This window comes from Panthera leo, chromosome B1, assembly GCF_018350215.1.
Source record: "Panthera leo isolate Ple1 chromosome B1, P.leo_Ple1_pat1.1, whole genome shotgun sequence".
Taxonomy (NCBI): domain Eukaryota; kingdom Metazoa; phylum Chordata; class Mammalia; order Carnivora; family Felidae; genus Panthera; species Panthera leo.
The window spans coordinates 48,913,627-48,935,585 of record NC_056682.1 but is presented as its reverse complement, the minus strand read 5'-3'; the positions used below and the strand labels follow the sequence as shown (position 1 = coordinate 48,935,585).

Here is a 21,959-nt window from a genome sequence, read left to right as displayed (position 1 = left end):
CCTATTTGCAACTGTGCCAAAACCAATAAGATGTTCAGGAATAAACCTAACCGAAGAGGTGAAAGACCTATACAACCGGATGAAAACTATACAACCCGGATGAAAGAAATTGAGAATTACACAAAGAAATGGAAAGATATTCCATGCTCCTGGATAGGAAGAACAAATACTGTTAAAATGTCTATACTACCCAAAACAATCTACACATTTAATGCAGTCCCTATCAAAATACCAACAGCATTTTTCACAGAACTGGAATTAACAATCCTAAAATGTGTACAGAGCCACAAAAGACCCTGAATAGTCAAAGCAATCTTGAAAAAGAAAAACAAAACTGGAGTATTACAATTTCAGACTTCAATTTATACTACAAAGCTGTACAAACATGGTAATGGCACAAAAATAGACACACTGATCAATGGAACAGAAAAGAAAACGCAGAAATAAGCCCACAATTATATGGTCAATTTATTTTTGACAAAGCAGGAAAAAATATGCAATGGGAAAAAGTCTCTTCAACAAATGGCAGTGGGAAAACTGGACAGCAGCATGCAAAAGAATGACACCGGACCACTTTCTTACACCATACACAAAAATAAATTCAGAATGGAATTTAAAATGAAAATTCATTTGCAAATGACATATCTGATAGAGGGTCAATATCCAAAATATATAAAGAATGTATAAAACTCAACACCCCCAAAATGAATAATCCAATTAAAAATGGGCAGAAGACATGGACAGACATTTCTCCAAAGAAGACATCCACTTGGCCAACAGGCACGTGAAAAGATGCCCAACATCACTCATCATCAGGGAAATGCAAATCAAAACCACAACGAGATATCACCTCACACCTGTCAGAATGGCTAAAATCAAAACACAACATAAGTGAGGATGAGGATGTGGAGAAAAAGGAACCCCCTTGCACTATTGGTGGAAATGTAAACTGCTCCAGCCCCTGTGGAAAACAGTATGGAGGTTCCTCAAACAGTTAAAAATAGAACTACCCTATGATCCAGTAATTACACACTGGGCATTTACCCCCTCAACAAAATACAAAAACACTAATTCAAAGGGATACATGCACCTGATGTTTATTGCAGCATTATTTACAATAGCCAAATTATAGAGGCAGCCAAATGTCCGTCGACAGATGAATGGATAAAGAAGTGGTATATACACCTAATGGAATATTATCCAGTCATAAAAAGAATGAAAATTTGCCATTTGCAATAACATGGATGGAGCTAGACAGTATAATGCTAAGTGAAATAAGTCAGTCAAAGAAAGACAAATACCATATGATTTCACTCATATGTGGAATTTAAGAAACAAAACAAATGAGCAAAGGATAAAAAAAGGGAGAAAGACAAATCAAGAAACAGACTCTTAACTATAGAGAACAAATTGATGGTTACCAAAAGGAAGGGGGTCGAGGGATGGATGAAATAGGAAAACCTAAACCCAAAAATCCTATAGAAAAATGGACAAAAGACCTGAACAGGCAATTATGAAAAGAGATAAAAAATGTCCCCTAAGTGTTTCCAATTAAGCAATAAATAAGTCATGGGGATAAAAGGTACAGCATAGGGAATGTAGTCAATGGTATTATAATAGTGTCGTATGGTGACAGACGGTAGCTACATTTGTGGTGAGAATAGCATAATGTATAAACTTGTCAAATCACTATGCTGTACACCTGAAACTAATGTAACATTGTGTGTCAACTATAGTTCAGTTGAAAAAAAAAAAAAAAGGTCCCCTAAACAAATGAAAAGATGTTCAGCTTTATTCTAAGACAAAATGCAACTTAAAACTACAGTATGAGGGGCGCTTGGGTGGCTCAGTCTGGTAAGTGTCCGGCTTCAGCTCAGGTCATGATCTCACAGTTCAGGAGTTCGAGCCCCACGTTGGGCTCTGTGCTGACAGCTTGGAGCCTGGAGCCTGCTGCACATTCTCTGTCTCCTTCTCAGTGCCCCTCCTGTGTTCATGCTGTCTCTCTCTTTCAAAGAATAAATAAACATTAAAAAAAGTTTTTTTTAACTACAGTGTGAAAACGGTTCTCAACTATCAGATTGGCAAAAATGCAGAGGCTGATAATATACTGCATTGGCCAGGCTATGGGGAATTGGGGTGGAAATGCAAATGGCCCAGACCTGGTGGAGGGGAATTAAACACATACATATTTGTCCTCTGACCCCACAATCATACTTCTATAAATTTATCCATAATATACACCTCCAACAATCTGAAAACATATATGACAAGGTTATTCACTTCAGAATTATTTGTAATTGCGAAAACTGAGAACTATCTAAATATTCAAGCATGGGAGATTGGTTAATATACTATGGTTATATACACACAATGGGACCCTATGCAGCTATACAAATGAATACAGAAACCTCAATCAACTGACATGGATAATTTCCAGGAGATATTAAATAAAAAAGCAAAGTGGGGCGCCTGGGTGGCGCAGTCGGTTAAGCGTCCGACTTCAGCCAGGTCACGATCTCGCGGTCCGTGAGTTCGAGCCCCGCGTCAGGCTCTGGGCCGATGGCTCGGAGCCTGGAGCCTGTTTCCGATTCTGTGTCTCCCTCTCTCTCTGCCCCTCCCCCGTTCATGCTCTGTCTCTCTCTGTCCCAAAAATAAAAATAAAAACGTTGAAAAAAAGGAAAAAAAAAAAAAAAAAAAAAAATAAAAAAGCAAAGTGCAAATATATAGTACGCTACCTTTTTTGTAAGAAAGAAGGGAAAATAAGAAAACATGCATATATCTGCTTACTATTAAAAGAAGAAACACAGGAAAGAAAAAACAAAAAACAAAAAGTTGTTTTCTACAAAGGATGAGGTGGGAGAAATAGGGTGAAAGGGATATAGACAGAGTGGCATTTCTCTGAGTGAAACTTTTTTAGTTTTGACTTTCGAAAACATTTAATATTTTACACATTCAAAACATTAAATTTTATTGGTTAAAAAAAACCCACCTACCTAGAACCAAATGAACCTAATTTACATTTTGAAATGACTACAAAGCATACTGAAGGAAAGAACTAATCTACTAAATCAGCTAAAATTATTTAATCTAAGTAAACTAAATAAATTAGTTTTGACTATGTAATCTCTATCTGGGATGTGGTAGGATATAATTGGGGAAGTGCAAACATGTATGAAACTTATAAAGTAATTTTATTTATTACTGTAGCATGGGTAAAGCAATTCTGAAATTACTTTAGATTAATTCAAGACTGAGCAAATGAGGAGCACCTGGATGGCTCAGTCGGTTAGCGTCCGACTTTGGCTCAGGCCATGAGCTCATGGTTTGTGGGTTCAAACCCCATGTCAGGCTCTGTGCTGACAGCTCAGAACCGGAAGCCTCCTTCAGATTCTGTGTGTGTCTCTCTCTCTGCCCCTCCCCCACGTGTGTGTGTGTGTGTGTGTGTGTGTGTGTGTGTGCGCGCGCGTGTGTGTGTGTCTCTCTCTCTCTCAAAAATAAACATTAAAAAAAAAAAAAAAAGACTGAGCAAATGAATAAATGTGTTGATGTGGTTTGGGCCCAGGGTTTTTCACTATGGAAAAGGGGACACAGAAATATGGAATGGGGGGGACAAGAAAGAACCCTTGGGGATGGATTAAAATTGAGGGTATCAATATAAGCTCATAATTTCCAATATATATAGGTATGTATATGTTCATGCTTATGTGCATATATAACATATACGTATCTGTATGTGTCGGTATGTGTACACGTATAACTTTGTTGAAAGGCTCAGAAAGCAGACACTTAAATAGCAATGAACAGCCCTCGCAGCCCCAGGTCTTGGTGGCTAATACTATTTCCCACTTTAAAAAGCCAGGCAGGGGCACCCCGATTGGTTAAGCGTCTGACTCCTGATTTCAATTCAGGTCATGGTCTCATGGTTCGTGGGATTGAGTCTCAAGTCTGTACTGTCAGTGCACAGCCTGCTTGGGATTCTCTCTCTCCCTCTCTCTCTTTCTGCCCCTTCTCCCACTCATACTCTGTGTCCTAGAAAAGAAGAAGAAAAAAAAGCCAGGCATTCTTAGAGAAATGGCTGATTCTAGGGTTGGGGTAAAAGGTAGGTAAAGATGAATCTGGAACATCTTGTTATTTCAGAAATTAAAGGAATGCTAAAAAAAATGATGGGGGATGTCATAAGGAAACAGAAACCATCTCGAAGATGTATGCACTGGCCAAATCTAAAACAATTTGAGTCATAAAATAATTAAGTATAATAATGCTATTTTAAGTCATTAAAAACAGGAATTCATGAATCCATACCACTGATAGTTAGATAGATAGAAGGAAGGGCTCTTTCCTTTTTTTTGTAAGTTCTGTTTCTTAATTCCCTCATGAATCTGCATGAGGGAATCTGCACAATCTGCACAAATGCCACAGATAAAGTCACTGCAGAATTTTTACCCCTTCTGTTGTCCAATCTCCAGCTCACTTTTTGCCAGCATCAACACCGGCATTTGCAGTCCCCCTGACTTTCTCTATTCTGTTCTTGTGTTCCTTTTGCTGTTTTCTTGAGGTCTTTTTCTTCTTATACAGGCCCTGTCTTGCAAGTCTATGTTTGGGCTCATTTTTCTTTGCATAATCCAAGGAATCATAAATCCTGCCAAAGCCAGTTGTCTTACCACCACCAAAACGGGTTCCCAATCCAAACACAAAGATGACAGCTGGTGTGGTCTTGTACATTTAGACTAGGTTTTCCCCTGAATTTCTGTCTTAGGTACTGTTGCCTTTCTGGGGGTGAAGAACATCAATGACCATTTGTTTCTGCTGAAGTCGCTGGTTGGTCATGAACTTCCTAGTCTGGATAGTTACTGTGTCTGTCATTCATGATGGCAGCCAAGGTTTAGCAGCCAGGGAGGCCAGGGGAAGGGCTCCTTCTTACAGCAGCGCTGGGGTTGGGAAATCAGCACTCTGCACTCATTACAGTAAAGACTGAATCAGGCAAGAACCATCAACGGATGCTACCTCCAGGGAAAATTTTGATGAAGAGCAGTATATACACATGGTCTTAAAGTGTCTTCTCACAGATGACTTATTTGTTATGAGGGAGGGGGGAAAGCCCACTCGTTATGTATCGGGGAAATCAGGCCACACCTTGACCAGGTGATCAAAATGAACATCACCTGTGAGGGACAGATGGACACTGTGTGCCTAGAGATGTATTAGCTGGAGCAGCACACACCATCACATATACTATTTATTGGCCAAGAACACACAACCGCAATCCAATCACGAGGAAACATGAGAAAAACACAAAGTGACGATCATCACATTAAAAAAAGGGATGTGACGGGGCACCTGGGCGGCTCAGTCGACTTCGGTCCAGGTCATGATCTCACGGTCGGTGAGTCTGAGCCCCACGTCAGGCTCTGTGCCGACAGCTCGGAGCCTGGAGCCTGCTTCGGATTCTGTGTCTCCCTCTCTCTCTGTTCCTCCCCTGCCCGCACTCCGTCTCTCTCTCAAAAATAAATAAAGATCAAAAAAAAAATTTTTTTTAAAGGATGTGGGAGAGGACTGTATTTTTCAAAAATATCAGTCATAAAAGACAATAAAGGTGGAAGAGACATGACAACTAAATGCAACCCTTAACATTAGACTGGATCCTGTGCTGGAGGGGAGAGGAAATCTACAAAGGATACTGCTGGTCCACTGGTAACACTGGGACACACACTGTACGTTACATAAAGTTTTAAAGCAATTCATGAAGTTTATGACTGTATTCAGACATATTCCTATTCTTAAGAAATCCATACGGAAGTGTTTAGAAGTAAAGGACCATGAGGTATGTGCAAAAAAAAAAAAAAAATGTGTACATATGTGTATATGCATATATGTGTGTGTGTGTGGGTAATACTTCATTGAAAATCCTTGTGCATAAGATGTTATGCACATATAGGATCTTCTCAAGATAATTTCCTGAAAGTGAATTGTCTGGATCACATTGTAAGAACATTTTAATGTTCTGGAAACAAATGAACTAACTGCCATCTAGAAAGGGCATGCAAATTGGGGCGACTGTGTGGCTCAATCACTTAAGCATCTGACTCTTGATTTCAGCTCAGGTCAAGATCTCGTGGTTTGTGGAATGGAATCCTGCTTCAGGCTCCATGCTGAGTGTGGAGACTGCTTGGAATTCTCTCTGTCTCTGTCTCTCTGTCTCTCTCTCTGTCTCTGTCTCTCTGTCTCTCTCTCTGTCTCTCTCTCTCTCTGCATCTGCCCCTTCCCCCACTGACACTTTCACTCTATCTAAAAAGTAAAAAAAAATTATTAACAAAAATTATTGGGGAGTCTGGGTCACCCGGTTACACCTCTGACTTTAGCTCACATCATGATCTTATGGTTCATGGGTTTGAACCCTGTGTCAGGCTCTGTGCTGACAGCTCAGAGCCTGGAGCCTGCTTCGGATTCTGTGTCTCCTCCTCTCTCTGCCCATCCCCCTGCTCGCATTCTTTCTCTTTCTCAAAAATAAATAAACATTTAAAAAATTTTTTAGAGAAAAAAATTAAGAGGCTGACCATTATCAAGTGCTTACTAGCCATTCTTTCCCATGCATTGTCTATATGTAGCCTTTGCTCTTTTTTCTGTTGAGCTATGGATTTTGCGTGTGTGCGAGGCTTTCATCAGAACATTTTATCACGTGTCTTGCAGATGTTTCAATAGATTTATTTATAAATTTTTTTAAACATCTTTATTTTTGAGAGACGGAGAGAGACAGAGCACAAGTGGGCGAGGGGCAGAGAACAACAGGGAGACACAGAATCTGAAGCAGGCTCCAGGCTCTGGGCTGTCAGCACAGAGCCAGACACGGGGCTCGAACCCACAAACCGTGAGATCATGACCTGAGCTGAAGTCAGACGCTTAACCGACTGAGCCACCCAGGTGCCCCTATTTCTAAATTGTTAAAGCTTGTGTGTGCACAGCTCCGGGGCCACCAGAGTGTCTTCCAGGGGGAGGGCACGGGGTGGGGAGGTGTGGAAGGGCATCCATATCGTACCCCCTGATTAAATGACAGAATCCTGAGGGGTCTGTATTCAAGACTCTTTCTTCCAGAGGGAATTTTCTTGACTTTTACCAGGTACCAAGGGAACAACAACCAATCTGGGACCACTGCAGTTTGCTTTTCAAAACTGGCTTGCCCAGGGCACCTGGGTGGCTCACTGGGTTAAGCGTCCATCTTCGGCTCAGGTCATGATCTCGTGGTTTGTGGGTTCAAGACTTGCATTGGGCTGTGTGCTGGCAGCCCAGAGCCTGGGGCCTGCTTCAGATTCTGTGTGGCCCCTCTCTCTGCTCCTCCCCCACTCACACTCTGTCTCTCTCTGTCTCTTGAAAATGAATAAATGTTAGAAAAATTTTAAATGGATAAATAAGTAGACAAATAAATAAATAAATAAAATTGGCTTGCCCAAGTGCACACTGAATATAAACTGGACACCCAGACCCTTGGGAGGGCAAGCCTATCCCTGGCACAGCCCTTTCCACCCTCTGGACTCTCTGGAGACATCCGGTTTCCTCAACAGCTCTCTGACAGGTGTATTCCACTCCACCCCCTCCCCGCTCAGCCTCTCGCTTCTCCCCTCCTCTTTTCCAAGGAGCAGACTCGCTGGGGTGAGCTTCAAAATGTCTCAGGTACAGGCATCGAGCAACCAGTAGGAAGACTGTGATCAATCAGAAAAGACTGGGGCAAAAACATAAACAAAAACGAAAACCCCAAAACCAGGCAGAATGGCTGTCTCAGGGTTTCTCAGGGTGACAGAGTGTGACAGGCTTTATGGTGGGGGTCTTTGAGCCTGCTGCCCCCTCCCTGTGCCACTCACAGCCTTGTTCCTGACACCCAGCTTCTGTATGTGTTGACCCATTGGTTTCAGCTCCTAATTCGAATTCTTTTTCTTGGTCTTTGTAAACTTCCTCAGTTTTCTTTCAACTTTACCTATGCATTTGGCTTGTAGTTTATCTAGGACATAAGCTTCATGTCCCAAGAATATTTTAAGCCGGTAACACTAGAAGTAGAAGCTCGAAGTTTTTTGTTTCTTCCCTTTTTCAATTTGATAAAAATCTGGGTCTCGCCTTGTGTCAGTCGTCACGACAACCCTATAAACTTTACAGTCTCAAGTGTCATTTCCATGGACAAAAAGACTAAGGTTCAGAGAGGTTAAGACTGTTGCTTAATGGCCTACTGAATATGTGATGGGGCTGCGATCTGAACTCAGACATCTTTTCGACCATGCCTACCGCCTCCTCAGAGTAATGATCAAATGAGTGGACTCAGTAGGAGAGGAACTGAGGGTGACCCCAAATTAAAGATGCCACCATCATCACCATGAATGCCTTCTGCCTGACCTCCAGGGCACAGCATATATGTCACTTCCTCAGTGGCCTTCCTTGGGCTCCCAAATTGGAATAGCCAGTATGCTCCATGCATACTTCCGTGTGCTCTGTGTCTCCCCATTGTAGAAGGCAATATACCTTTTCTTATTTATTCAGTAGGTCTCTTCCCCAGTGTTTAAGATCTGGGGGTAATGAATATGTCTGTCTTATTCTCTGCTTTATCCAAAGACCCTAGTGCTGTATATGGCACTGAGAAATACTCAACAAACACAATTTTAAATGAATCTAGGAATGATTTTACATTATGCTTTTCCAGTAGTAAGTAGGTCTACGCTCGCGTGTGTAACTACCTGGAAGCTTGGTCGAGAGCCCCAGGTGAGCACCCCACTCTCAACAATTCTGACCTAAGCTGGGGGGGAGGCTGGAGACCTCATATCCATTATTGCATTCGGTCCTTATGACTAGCCTGAGAGATAAACAGGGTGAGAAGTTATTCCCCTCACTCTCCAGGTGAGGAAAGTGAGTTGGGGCCAGGGGGTTATCTCGTAACACCTGGCTAAAGTCACCGAGCCAGCTAGTGGCAAAGCCTCCTGAATCCTGGTTGTTTTCCTATCCACAGCTACCTCCAGGTAGCCTCTCTGATAGAGGTAGTGTGTTCTCATGGGTGTGTGCACCAGTGTGTGTGTGTGTGTGTGTGTGTGTGTGTGTGTGTGCACGCGTGTGCCTTGGAGGGGAGTGGGTACAATGGCAGAAGGAGGGCTGACATGGCAGGTACCACTGATCATCTCATAAATAGCCTAAGAAATCCGGGGAGCCTAGGTGGCTCAGTCGGTTAAGCGGCCGACTTCGGCTCAGGTCATGATCTCGCAGTCCGTGAGTTCGAGCCCTGCGTCGGGCTGTGTGCTGACAGCTCAGAGCCTGGAGCCTGTTTCAGATTCTGTGTCTCCCTCTCTCTCTGACCCTCCCCTGTTCATGCTCTGTCTCTCCCCGTCTCAAAAATAAATAAAATGTTAAAGAAAAAAAAATTAAAAAAAAAAAAAGAAATCCATCTTTTCAGCCCTGTGTTGTGTCTTAGGCTGTCATGCTGCCATCAATCTGCCACCAGTTTATGAGGGTAACTGTGCCCGGGGGGGTTACCACGATTACCATCCCTTTCCCATAAATTTATGCTTCAGATGAGGCAGGCTAGGATCCCTTGGTGCCCTCTATGCTCCATCTGACCAAAACCTCCCCCTAACATCTCAGCCCCAGATGATCTCAGCCAGAACCACGCTGAGGGTTGTCAGATTTACCCGGATTTACCGCCACCTTGGTCCCTAGGGGAGGTATTCCTTCCATTCGTTGGAGCAGAAATGCCTTCAAGGCCTTCCTGCCCGTTTCTCATTTCTCTCCACCCCTTGATGGTGCTTCTCTGCCCTCCCTTGTGACTAGGCCTCCTCCCTGTTCTGGCTCTGAGGCCAATTTCATCACATCGCTGTTTATAGCCTTTGCAAGGGATCTGGGAGAACTTAAATCAAGCAAGGCTGACACTGACCTTCAGCAAACACCCCCTCAAAAAGCACACAGCTTTGTCATAACTTTGCTCTCCCACCGAGGTCCCCCAAGATTGGCAATCGTTAGCAAGTGGGAATTAATAAAGACCCTGTTCCAGTACTTTGCAGCCCATGGGCAGGGAAATGACAGTTGCCAGCACGAACTTGGCTCTCTGTAGATGAGGGGTTCACAAGTGCTTGGCGTTGTTCCCTCTGTTGACATCTCAGCTCCGCAGCTCACGCCCTCCCCGATCCCCAAGGGGGTCTCCTCCTCTTTCTAATCCTTTGGACTTCCTGTTCACCAGCACAGAGCCGCGGGCCCGGGGGACCTCTAATTTACCTATGTCTGGAATGCTGTAGCAACTCTCCACTTTAGCCTTGTTCATTTTAATGAGACCATAATCCAAAGCATTTGGGAGGCTTTTATAAGCCAAGCCCTCTGCAAGCACAGGCTCATTATATTCACATTACACCAAGATTGTTCCGGTCAGGGGACAGAGGAAGAAACAGACTTGAAGAATGGAGGAGAGCCTGGCTTGAGGATACAGAGGCTATGATTGATCAGAGGATGATTGATTAGACAGGAGTCCGTACTCCCTCCTTGCACTGGGCCAAGAGACAGGAAGATAATTTTCCTCCTCCTCTCCATCTCCCATGCCTGCCTGTTCCTACGGCTTCTGTGGTGATCTTAATGTTGGGCATACCGGCTTTCCAATGTGTTTTCAGAGACAGGGAGTGGGAAGGAACTCAGAAGTCACAGAGCCCACCTGTCATGGTACAGAGGTGCGGAGAGGTCAAGTGACCTGCCAGTTAGTTCGTGGTTCCTGAACTTCCAGGGATCTGAAGGAAGATCCAAACACACACACAGAGGGCTTGCAGGGTCGCATATACCCAGCTCGGACTGGCCACAGATCTGGGATAAGTCTTTTCTATCCAGGCCCGATGTCTGTTTACATTGCCTTCAGGTCTGAAATCCTCTTTCCAGCCTCAGTCTGCACAGGGCTGAGCCCAGAGTGGGTGTTCAAAAAAATGAGTTTACCGATCCTTTGAGAAAGCCTGCATCCTTAGTTAATTCTTGACATCTGCTGTTTCATTTAAGAGCTCATTTTTATTAAAAAATAAAGACGAATGACTTCAAATATGGTTTAAATTTTGTGTATTCTTAGTTCTCCACGGCTAGGGGGTATTGGGGGGTGCTAATGCATAGAGGATGCAAAGGCTTAAAGCAGCAGAGGCTTAGCATTCACATACAGGGGCCTAATGTTTGAATTGAAAAGGAATGGGGGCGCCCAGGTGGCTCAGTTGGTTAAGCGTCCAACTTCTGCTCACATCACGATCTAGCGGTTTGTGAGTTCGAGCCCCCCGTTGGGCTCTGTGCCGACAGCTCAGAGCCTGAAGCCTGCTTCAGATTCTGTCTCCTTCTCTCTCTGGCCCTCCCCCGACTCATACTCTGTGTCTCTCTCTCTCTGTGTCTCCCTCAAAAACAAACATTAAAAAAAACTTTTTTAAGGAAAAGGAATGAACTTGGGGGGGGGGGTATAGTGGAAGGTAGGGTCTGCTTCCCCTCCCTTTCTCAGAACCAGAACAAGGGACATGGTAATCCTCTCCTAAAGCTAAAAGACCTCTTTTTGGTGGGAAGGGGGGAGTATTATTTTCCAATGGTGTCCCAATTAATTACCTTAGAATAGCACCAGCATGTTATGGCTCTCTAAAGCAAGGCCCCGGCTCTTCCCTGGGTCATACATAAGTTATCCATGAAATTGAGGACTCCTGGCATGCCAAAAACCCAGGCAGTGCCGAGTGTCAAACATCATGGGTGCTAGGTGTCTGTGAGGGCTGAGGAAGAGGCAATGCTGTAGGCCATGGGTGTCTGAAGGGGGGCTAAGGTTCCATAAAGGCAGAAGTAGACTCTGTTGCCTTCTCTCCTTTTTTCCCTTCCTTTCCTCATTTTGCCGACTCTAGCATAAATTGTGACAAGAGGTGGTGGGCTTGGGAAAGGACACAGGAGAAGAGATGATAATGCCTGGACTATAAGCCTTTAGGACTAGACTATAAGCAGCAAGCTGCTCCAGTCAGCAAACCCCTAAGGTTTTATGAGCCGGTTTCTGCCTCCCCTGTTCCAGAGGCCCCAAGGGATTATCGCTGTCATGAGGTGTGTATCCTGGTCCTTGTGTTAAAGAAGCCAGACACCACGAATGACCTACCGAAGGCACAGCCAGTAGAGCCAGGCTCTACTCCTCATCCAGCAACTTCTACACAAATTGCAGGCAGGAAAACAAACAACCAACCCGACAGCCTTCAAAGGCCAGGGTTGCAAGCTCAGACTCATAAAGCAGTGGCAACCACTGAAGATTTGAAAAGAGCCTCTGTTCCCCTCATACCTGAGGTCATAATGGCCAACTCAAGTGTCAGGACAGCCACAAGAGAAACTACTTTTTTTTTTTTAAATTTTATTTTTAGTGTTTATTTATGAGAGGGACAGAGAAACAGCGCAAGCAGAGGAGGGGCCTAGAGAGGGGGAGACACAGAATCCCAAGCAGGCTCCAGGCTCTGATCTGTCAGCACAGAGCCCGATGCGGGGCCCGAACCCACGAACCATGAGATCATGACCTGAGCCAAAGTCGGATGCTTAACCGACTGAGTCACCCAGGCACCCCACCCCCCCTTTTTGTGCCTCTGCTCTCACAGAGCCACATAGAAAGTGTGATTGAAGGTTCATGCCTTGGCACATTTTTGGCGGGACTGCTGACTCTGTTGGGGTTGAGCTCTGTTCACTTCTCCCTGGAGGTGGAAAATAGCCTGGACCTGTGAACCAACTGCTAACTCAACTGTGGTCACTGACACTGGCTTTCTTTTGGTTGACCAAAAATATGGAGTTAATTCACTCCGTAGCCTTTCCGGGACTGCAATCTTCCATCAGAGTCAGCGAGGGGGAGAGATTCGAGGAACTGAATAAAAGGTCTTTCTTTGGGAACTTCAAGGAACATATTTTGATGATTATCTTCTATGGAGTTCACAGAGTGGGTTTTCAAAACGGCCAATTGGGCCGGTAAAAATAAAGATTTCAGAGTCTTCTCAGGAGCCAATGCTATATTTAAAGTTGCAGAATGGCTATAGTTTAGGGTTGCAGAATGCTATAATTACGGTTGCAAAATTGTTTTCATTAGAATCCTCCTGCCATTACCCCCTCCCAGCAGGCTTCCTGTGTGGATACAGCTATATTCCGATGGGAATCCGTCTGCCCCTCTCTGTTCTAATGAATCCGGTCCTTCTCTTTCAGATTATCTGGCTCATCAACTTGTCATGATCTGCTTCCCTGTGATGATCACCTGCTCCCTGCGCCTTCATTCCTAAAATCCACATTTGGTACTCTGGGACGGGTTTTTGCTCTCCTCCTGCCCACCTCTGTGTCAGTCCTCGGAGCCAGCCCTCAGCCTGCCTTCCACTGTGCTCCCGGGTCACCACAGAGGCTGAGGGGAGACTCACCCTTTATCCTAAGCCCTCTTTATCCCCGACGACTTTCCTTGCCTTTCTTGCCCCCTGTGTTCCCAACTGGGGGACCATCATCTGGGGGACACAATTCTTTGTTAGACAGGGCTTACCCACGCTGTGCAGACTTCTGGCATTCGAGCCTGCTAAATGCCAGCAGCAATCCCTGATCATTGTGATAACTCCAGATGCCCGCCCCATTTCTAGAAACCCCTTCAAGGGGCGGTGTGGCCTCCATGTGAGAAAAGAATCTTGCCTATTCTAGTCACTCCATGCAACAGACCCAACCCTCCCCCATCACATACACACTGGTCCTCCTCTGTGTAGACAGGGACCCCTCCGCTGCCCCTGAACCCTGAAACCCCGTGCAAATGGTGGGGGAGGGGTGGGAATCACCAGTTGCTTGATCTCTGTGGTCATTTCTGGATCTTCAAACCCTTCACTCTCCCTGTGTTTCACCATTTGAGGCCCCTGCTCTCTCTCTTGTGGGGCCTCTCTTCCCTTCTCTCAACTTCACGTGCAAACTAGAGAGCACGCCATCTTCTCACAGAGCTGCTGTGGAAACCCAATGAGAGGGGCGCCTGGGTGGCTCAGTCGGTTAAGCGTCCAACTTTGGCTCAGGTCATGATCTCTTGGTCGGTGAGTTCGAGTCCTGCGTCGGGCTCTGTGCTGACAGCTCAGAGCCTGAAGCCTGTTTCAGATTCTGTGTCTCCCTCTCTCTGACCCTCCCCCATTCATGCTCTGTCTCTCTCTGTCTCAAAAATAAATAAATGTTAAAAAAAAAAAGAAAAAAAAAAAGAAACCCAATGAGACAATAAATGACAAGTACCTGGCGAAGGGCAAATACCTGATAAATGGTAGTGGCTGTCATTTTTATTGGGACTCTTTTTCGGTCCTACTCGAATTGCTGCTGTCATTTTTCATCCTTTCCCAGTGTCCCTTATGCTCAGGGCCAATTTCCAACTTTCAAGAAATCCATTTTTCAAAATATGGCCTGTGGAACACTAATCCCAAAATATTCTTTGTGAAAAACAAAACAAAGAAAGCTCTTTGATCAAGTAAGTCTGGAAAGTGCTGCGTACTCTATCACCATCGTGGAAGCTCACATTAACGTAGTGAAAATTTTGACAAGGCAGCAAAAGAAAAAAAAAAAGCCCATTTCAACCTGCGTTTAATTTTATGTTTCTCAAACTTATTTGACCATAGAACTTTTTTTTTAGTAATTCTTTTTTTTTTTAATTTTTTTTCTTAACGTTTATTTATTATTGAGAGACAGAGACAGAGCATGAGCGTCTCATGTTCTGGACTGTCTCCGGCCATCAACTTTAATGGAAGCAACATTTGTTGAAAGCCCATTGGTTCCCTAGACCTCCAAGCTCCTTGACCTGGAATCTATGAGTCTCTTCTCTGCCTCGGCCACAGCTCAGCTGGCGTGCCCTCTGGAACAGAAAGTTTACTGCTGTCCCATCTGCTGGACCTCAAGGACCTCTCCCACTGCTCTTCAATCTCTCCACTGCGCTAAGCCTTTTCACTCCTCACTCCACCCTGCTCTCAGTCTAGCTCCCTGGGATAAGCTCCAGCGTGCTGGGGCCTTTAGCTTTGTCTCCTGGCCCTTGTGCCCTTCACCCCCTCAGCCTGTTTCCTCTGCATTGCTCTGGGGAACCCCAGCCCGGTGAGAGGATGTCAGAGAATGGCGTGGATTTGGCTTCCATGAAGTCCCGCTTGGATCCTCGCTCGCTGTTCCTTCTCTTCTCTGATCGCTTATTCTCCAAAGATGAACTCACTTCCTCCTTTTCTGCAAAGATCAAAAGTCTACACCTTCCCTAAACTTCCTCCACGTGTTACACCTCAAACCCAGTGGGGCTGAGGGGCCCACTCATGCTTTTGGAGTCGTGTGGCACTCTGTTTCCAAACTTCAAATGAGCATGCCTTTTGACTCAGCAACCCGGTTTCTAGGCATTTTTTCCTAAGGGGATGCTTATACAGTGGGGCAAAGATGAATGTGTGAAGATTATCATTGTATGTTGTGACAAACCCAAGGAAGAACGTAAATAACTCAAATGCCCACCAATAAGGGATTGGTTAAATAAATTATTGTAAAGTCATATATGGAATATTATGCAACCATTTTAAAAATAATGCAGACTTGGGACACCTGGGTCTCAATGTTCAGTCAGTTGACTGTCCGACTCTTAATTTTGGCTCAGGTTATGATCACACGGTTTGTGGGATTGAGCCCCGTGTTGGGCTCTGTGCTGACAGCGTGGAGCCTGCTTAGGATTCTCTGTCTCACTGTCTCTTTCTGCCCCTCCCCTGCTCTCTCTCTCTCTGAAATAAACAGTTTAAAAAAATTTTTTCCCCAAGAAGATATCTAAGTTCGTTGAATTTTAAAAATACATACAGAGAATAACATGGAAAGTATAATCTTATCCATATGAAAAAAATCGGTGTGCCAATATTCACACAAAGATTTCTGGAAGAATGCTCATCCAAATCTTGTCAATTATCTCTGAGGGGTAGGAGTAAGTGCTGTTTTTTCCCCTTTACTGAATTTTTCAAAATGTTTCATAATGCATATGTACTATATATAAAAAGATTAAATGCAACAAGTCTGTGTCTGTACATGTCATTTCTCCCTTCCCTTGCATCCCCAAAAGAGAGCCTTTCTTCTTTCGAAGGCAAAGCTTACCCACTGCTACCTTCTTCCTCACCACGTGCCCGTTTCCAGAACTCCGCTTCTCTCTCTCTCCCTTTAAATAAGCACAGGCCAGCCCCACCTTGAAAACCCCTTCATGCCTGGCTCTGCTTCCTGTGTTCACTACTCAGTTACCTTTTTCTGGAACTTCTCTAATGCGAGGTCTCCCCGTACCTTTGCTTCAGATCTAGCCATTGCCCTCTCAGACTGTGCCGCCTGGCTTCCTCGGATCAATTAACTCTGTTGAGGAACAGTCAACATTGTTGACCATTTCCTCCTTCTTGGAACTTTCTCCTCTCAGTTTCCCTGACATTACCGGCACGGTTCTCTGCCTGTGTCTCTCTGGCTCCCTCACAGGCTCGTTTTCTCCCGCCCCAACCCCCTCTGCCGCCATTCTCTAAAAGCAGAGATTTTCCAACGTGGGCTAAAGTCATTAGAGCACATCTCCAGGCCGTCTCCTGACAAACCCTTCCAGGGCTTCTCCAAAATCAACAAGACACAACCGGAAGTCCTTGGCAGGGTGCTCGACGCCTCTTGGCCTTGTGGCTCCCTGAGTCGCTGACCCAGCTCTCAACCCTAGGCAAATCACTTTACCCATCACCCCTAAACACATTTACCCAATGACGTAAAGCCCAGCTTTCCACAATGCTGTTTCCTGCCTCTCATGACTATCCCCTAAGTGACCTGACCCAAGTTTTGCCTACCCTTTCATTCCTCCTTAAAGCCTCCCCAAACTGCCCCCCAACCTGTACTGCTCTTTCTCCCCGGGATTCCCACTGAATCTACTACATATACCATGCATTTGTCTGTTTGCTTCGTCTCCCTTCATTACCCAGTTTTCTTCTTAAGTGTGTATGTCTCGTCTCTGCCTGAGGGCAGAAGCCACCAAAGTGTGGTGCAACATCCCAATAACCAATAACCAATAACCACAGCCAATAACCACAGCTCAGGTTCAGGTGGCTGTGAGGTATGTCATCTGAGCCTTGAAGGTGTCCGCAGGCCTCTAGAGGTGTTCACGACACAGTCAGCAATATGAATCTGGTGCCCAGAGCCGTAAACCTGGTATCCTCAGCCTGTCCTCATATGTCAAATCCACAAGGCCAGGGAAGACTGTACTAGAATGGGTGCCCCGTGAGAACCAGAGAGTCCATAGCAGATGCTATGCTAAGAGGGAGACAGGAAAAGAGCCAAAACTACCCTAAATGGCCTCCCCAGGACCTCTCTTATGGCACACTTTCAATCTCTTTCGAATGATTTGGGCACAAATCTTAAGCATCTTAGCAAAGGGTAAGCTCCTTGAGCGAAAGGGCAGTGAGTTCTTCTTTGCATTTATCTTGACCCTTAGACACAAATATACACACAAGCCCTGGCATTTGGAGATTGGACAGTGAATGTTAAATAGAAGCATGAGTCTTTATGGGATACCTACCTTGGATTCTGGGGATAGAGAGCACGGTGTTGCTGTTGCCTTGAAGGATTTCAGCCCAGTAGGGGACTCAGACGTATCCACTAGCAAATGCAGTGGACATCTCCTAAGTGCCAGGCACCGTGAGGGAGTGAGGCAAGAAAAAGGCGGACAGGATTGCCATATTCATGACACTCACATCCTAATACTATCCTGTGGGCTCTACAGTCTTATTCTGAGAGAAAAATAGACATGGATCAATAGACAGATGGAGAGATATAAATATAGGTACGCTCTATATACCGTGGAATACTACACAGTCATAAAGAGGAGGAGATTGTGCCATTTGCAACCACCATGGATGGACCTAGAGGGTATTATGCCAAGTGAAGGTAAGTCAGACTGAGAGACAAATACCACATGATTTCGCTCATATGTGGAATCCGAAAAAACAACAAATGAATAAACAGCAGAATCAGATCTATAAATACAGAGGACAAACAGATGGTTGCCAGAAGGGAGGTGGGAGGGTGGGCAGAATGGGGGAAGGGGAGCAGGAGATAGAGGCTTTTGGTTATGGAATGAATGAATCAGGGGAAGAAAAGGCACCACGTAGGGAACGCAGTCAACGATACTGTAACAGTGCTGTAGGGTGACCGATGGCAGCTACACTTGTGGGGAGCACGGCGTAATGTCTAAACTTGTGCAGTCAGTATGGTGCACACCTGAAACTAATGTAATGGGGTGTGTCAGCTGCACTCAAATTAAATAACTGAATCAATAAGCCCTCTCAGAAGGAAAAACAAAAGAGTAGAATGTTAGAGGGGGAAAGAACATTAAAGACGATGCGGTCTACTTGCAGACGAGGGGGGCCAGAGAGTAGCAATGACTTCACCATAGCCATGTGGTTATAAAGCTGGCGGGTACAGGGCTAGGTCTAACCTCCGGCTTCAGTGCTCACAACACACACACACACACACACACACACACACACACACACCTGCTAAGTTAAACATAATCCGACATGGGCAGCATATCTATGAGTATAGTGGCACAGTCCCTCATGCCAGAACCTGCCAGTCTTAACGCACAGCACGGCGGCCTGCCTTTCGTGGAAACAGCTAAGCTCTCCACCAAACATCTGCTGAGAAGCAGAATTCTTTTTCCTCGCAAACTGGCTTTGCGATGTGAGTCTTCAGCTATTAAAATTACCCCAGCTGGATGGCAAGGTGAGTAGCGGTGGGGCGGGGTGAGGGTTTGGAGCTGACCTCCATCATCTAAGCTCCCGGGCCCCCCCACCTCAGGCCGTTTAGTGGCTCGCTGCACCTCTGCCACGTCAGCTCCTTTTCTTCTAGTCTCAGGCTCCTTTCAGCACCCAATGTCTGGGGATGGAGGTCAGGCTTTCCAAGGGGACCCAGTCTGCCCGCTCATGATCCCCTCCGCCAAGCTGTGGGGGATGGATTTTCCTGGGATCACACTGCTATATTCTGAAGCTCTTTCTCTCCCTCTCCACCCTTTCTCCACGGAGCATGGGCACTGGTCTCTGATTCTGTGGCGAGGGGCCATCCCTCCCACACTTGGGGAACAGCGGGGTGTGGCTCTGCCCTGTCTGTGGCAGCTGAGGACAAGTCTCCCAGGGGCAAAGACTCACCCGTGCGGTGGGCCTGCTTCCAACCATCCCTCCACCGAGTCACTTCCGCTCCCCAAGTGGTACTCAGGGCCAGAGGTCCTGGGCTGAGCCACAGTGCATAAGAGCAGGACGGGCCTTAGGGATCACCCAGGAGGAAAACGAGGCCCAGAGACAGAAACGCTTTGACCAGAGCCTCACGTGGGGCCAGGACTCGAGCCCCTATTTTTGACTCTCAAATCACTTGGATAGCTGGGAGAACTCCCACGACCGGACCCTCTCGCCACAGGTGGCTATTAATGGCTCAGACAGGCCAGTGGGAAGCTCCAAGATGGGCCAATCACCAAAGGCCCGGGGCCGGCTGTGTGGCCCCCAGGTGTGAGAAGGGGCCGCACCTGGGGCCAGGTACCAGCTTGCATCAGAAGATGTGGTCGCCTGGGAGGCCCAGCCAGAGGCAGGCAGGCAGGCAGGCAGGCAGGCAGGAGGGGCCTCGGGGTGGAAACAGCCTGGCTGGCAGGAGCAGGCCCTGGCGCCTGGCCACCGGGGGCCGTACTCCTCAGCAAATGTGTTTTCTGGTTTACGTACCGTCCCCACCAACACCCCTCTCCCCCACAAAGCATAACATCACCATGTTTTGCTTTGAGGGGAGATGATGAATCTTGGCCAACAGATGTAATTCTCAGATTGGTGGGGCCTTTGGAGGAGCGTGTGAAGCCAGTTCCCCTTGGGGAAGGGCCAGTCTGGAAGGGCTGCCCTGCTTTGCTGGGCATTTTACTTTTTCCATGTGGGTGAAAAAAACCCTGGTTCTTCACACGCCACGGATCCAAAGGCCAAATATTTGCTGTCTGCCCTGCCTTTTCCATCTCAGGTAGAGGTGGCAGGTCTTCCTGGCTCCTGGGGAGAATGAGGGAAGACACTTGCGGGGCGGGGTGGGGGGGTGCCCTGGGAATCAACCCTCATCTTCCCCCGCAGCCCGGCAGCCCATGCCCCTGGGATGTTATGGGAGATCACGGAAGGTTTCCTGGAGACTGGAGGACAAATACATGATAGCGGCCCCAAAGGCCTCAGTGAAGAGGAATTTGGCCCCACGTGGTGGTGAGGCTGTTGGTTGAGAACAGGGAAGAAGAGGTGAGAGGGGCAGACTTTGGGAACCCAAGGAGGGAGCCTGTAGACTTCCGGCCGGCAGGCCACAAAGACCCCGAGACCTGCTGCCACAGTAGTCCCTCCTCCTCGAAATATTCATCCACACTAGCTCATTTCCTCTTCCATTCGGAGGAGTGGAATTGCCTTGCTGAGTTTCAGAAAGGCAGGTCATGTGCTCCCGACTCCCTCCTCTCTGGGAGCCAGATGGCTCCTCCACTCCAGGGGATTCCTGCCCTGCCCTGCTGTCCCTCACTCTGTTTTCTCTTACAGTGTTTGCCGGGGATGTTGGTGGAGCCACACCACTCTGAGTATGTGTAGCATCTCACCATTGTCATGAAGGCCCAGAGCAGTATGGGCCCCAAGCCTGTGGTGAGATGTGGTCTAAGACCCTTCCAAAGGCTTCTGGGTAATGACCTGCCCTAGGCCGGCTGACCGGGGTGAGTACGTCTCCACAGATGTGGTAGCTGAAGGCAGGAGCTTCGTGGGTGAGGCTCCTCTCTGCTGCCATGGGAACTCCCTGGAGGTGATTATAACTTGCTTGCCTCATCCCAGACAGCCCAAGACACGGTGAGGCCGTCAGCAAGCACAGATAGAGGGTCCGGAGGCCAGAGGGAAGGAAGTGACAGAGAGGCAGGGGTGCGTTGGCCAGTGCTCTGGCCTGGAAGTCAGGCCGCTGGGTTCTGGTTCTCTGGACTCACTGTGAGTCTTAAGCAAGTTCCTTTCTCCTATCCCTAGGACCAGCAACATAATTCGTAGAGGCTGGTAAAGTGTTAGGGGCCCTTGTTTAAAAGTTACTAAGCATTTTCAAGACATTGAACCCAGTGTGAGGCCTTCCGAGCGCAGGAAGCTGTGAAGATGCACAGGTCTGCACACCCATGAAGCCGCTTCTACCTGTTTGGGCCTCAGTTTCCTCAACTATACAACACGGAGGTTGCATTCAGTCAGAGAGGTTTGTCTGTGGGGCCCTTTCTCCACAGGAACCCTTAGACCCTCATATGTAAAAGACACAAACAGAGCTGATACTTCAACAACACCTGGGAGTATATTTAAAGCCACATAGATGATCTCGAAGGTCTTTGTCAGCCCCAGCATTCGGTAAGTCAAAGGAGTGATGAGGTTCTCACTACCAGGAACACCGGCACCTGCCCGAGGTGCTGTGGAAGGATTATTGGAAAGCATGGGAGAGAGCATTAAAAACCCCAAAGGTTGCCTGTCCCATAAGATGATCCCAAAGTCTGCTGCGCCCTTAGCCTGAAAATGAGTGTTAAGGCAAAGTGTGCTTTTTCCCGGGCCTCAAGAAAGCCAGGCCCAGGTATGAGCACCAGGGACCAAGTCTGGTTCTTGTCTCTGCAAGGAAGGGCCACTGTGGGGATAACCCAGTGCTCCAGGGGAGAGCTCAGGCCTGGACCACTGGTCTTTCCCAGATGCTTTGTCCCTGGGAGGTCAGAGGGCTGGTCAGCCAGGGTTCAGAGGCTGGGGTGGGGCAGGGCCTGGGCTGAGCGACTTGGACAAAACAGGTCTCTCCTGAAGAAGGGGTTGAAGTTCCTGGAGGACAGTACCTAGGCCTGGCACCTGGCAAGCTAGGTAGGGGGCTGCGGGAGCTCTAGGATGGGTCCCCTGGTTGGGGATTTACACCACCCAGAAGGCTGGGCTGGTGACATCTTTCTGCGCTGACCGGTTAAAGGGACCAGAAACTTCTCTGGA

General features: G+C 46.8%; 1 pseudogene; it reads right to left on the bottom strand.

Annotated features, from left to right (window-relative positions):
- Positions 1–4,442: 4,442 nt before the first annotated feature.
- Positions 4,443–5,004, bottom strand: LOC122217643 (annotated as a pseudogene).
- Between the last annotated feature and the right edge of the window lie 16,955 nt (positions 5,005–21,959).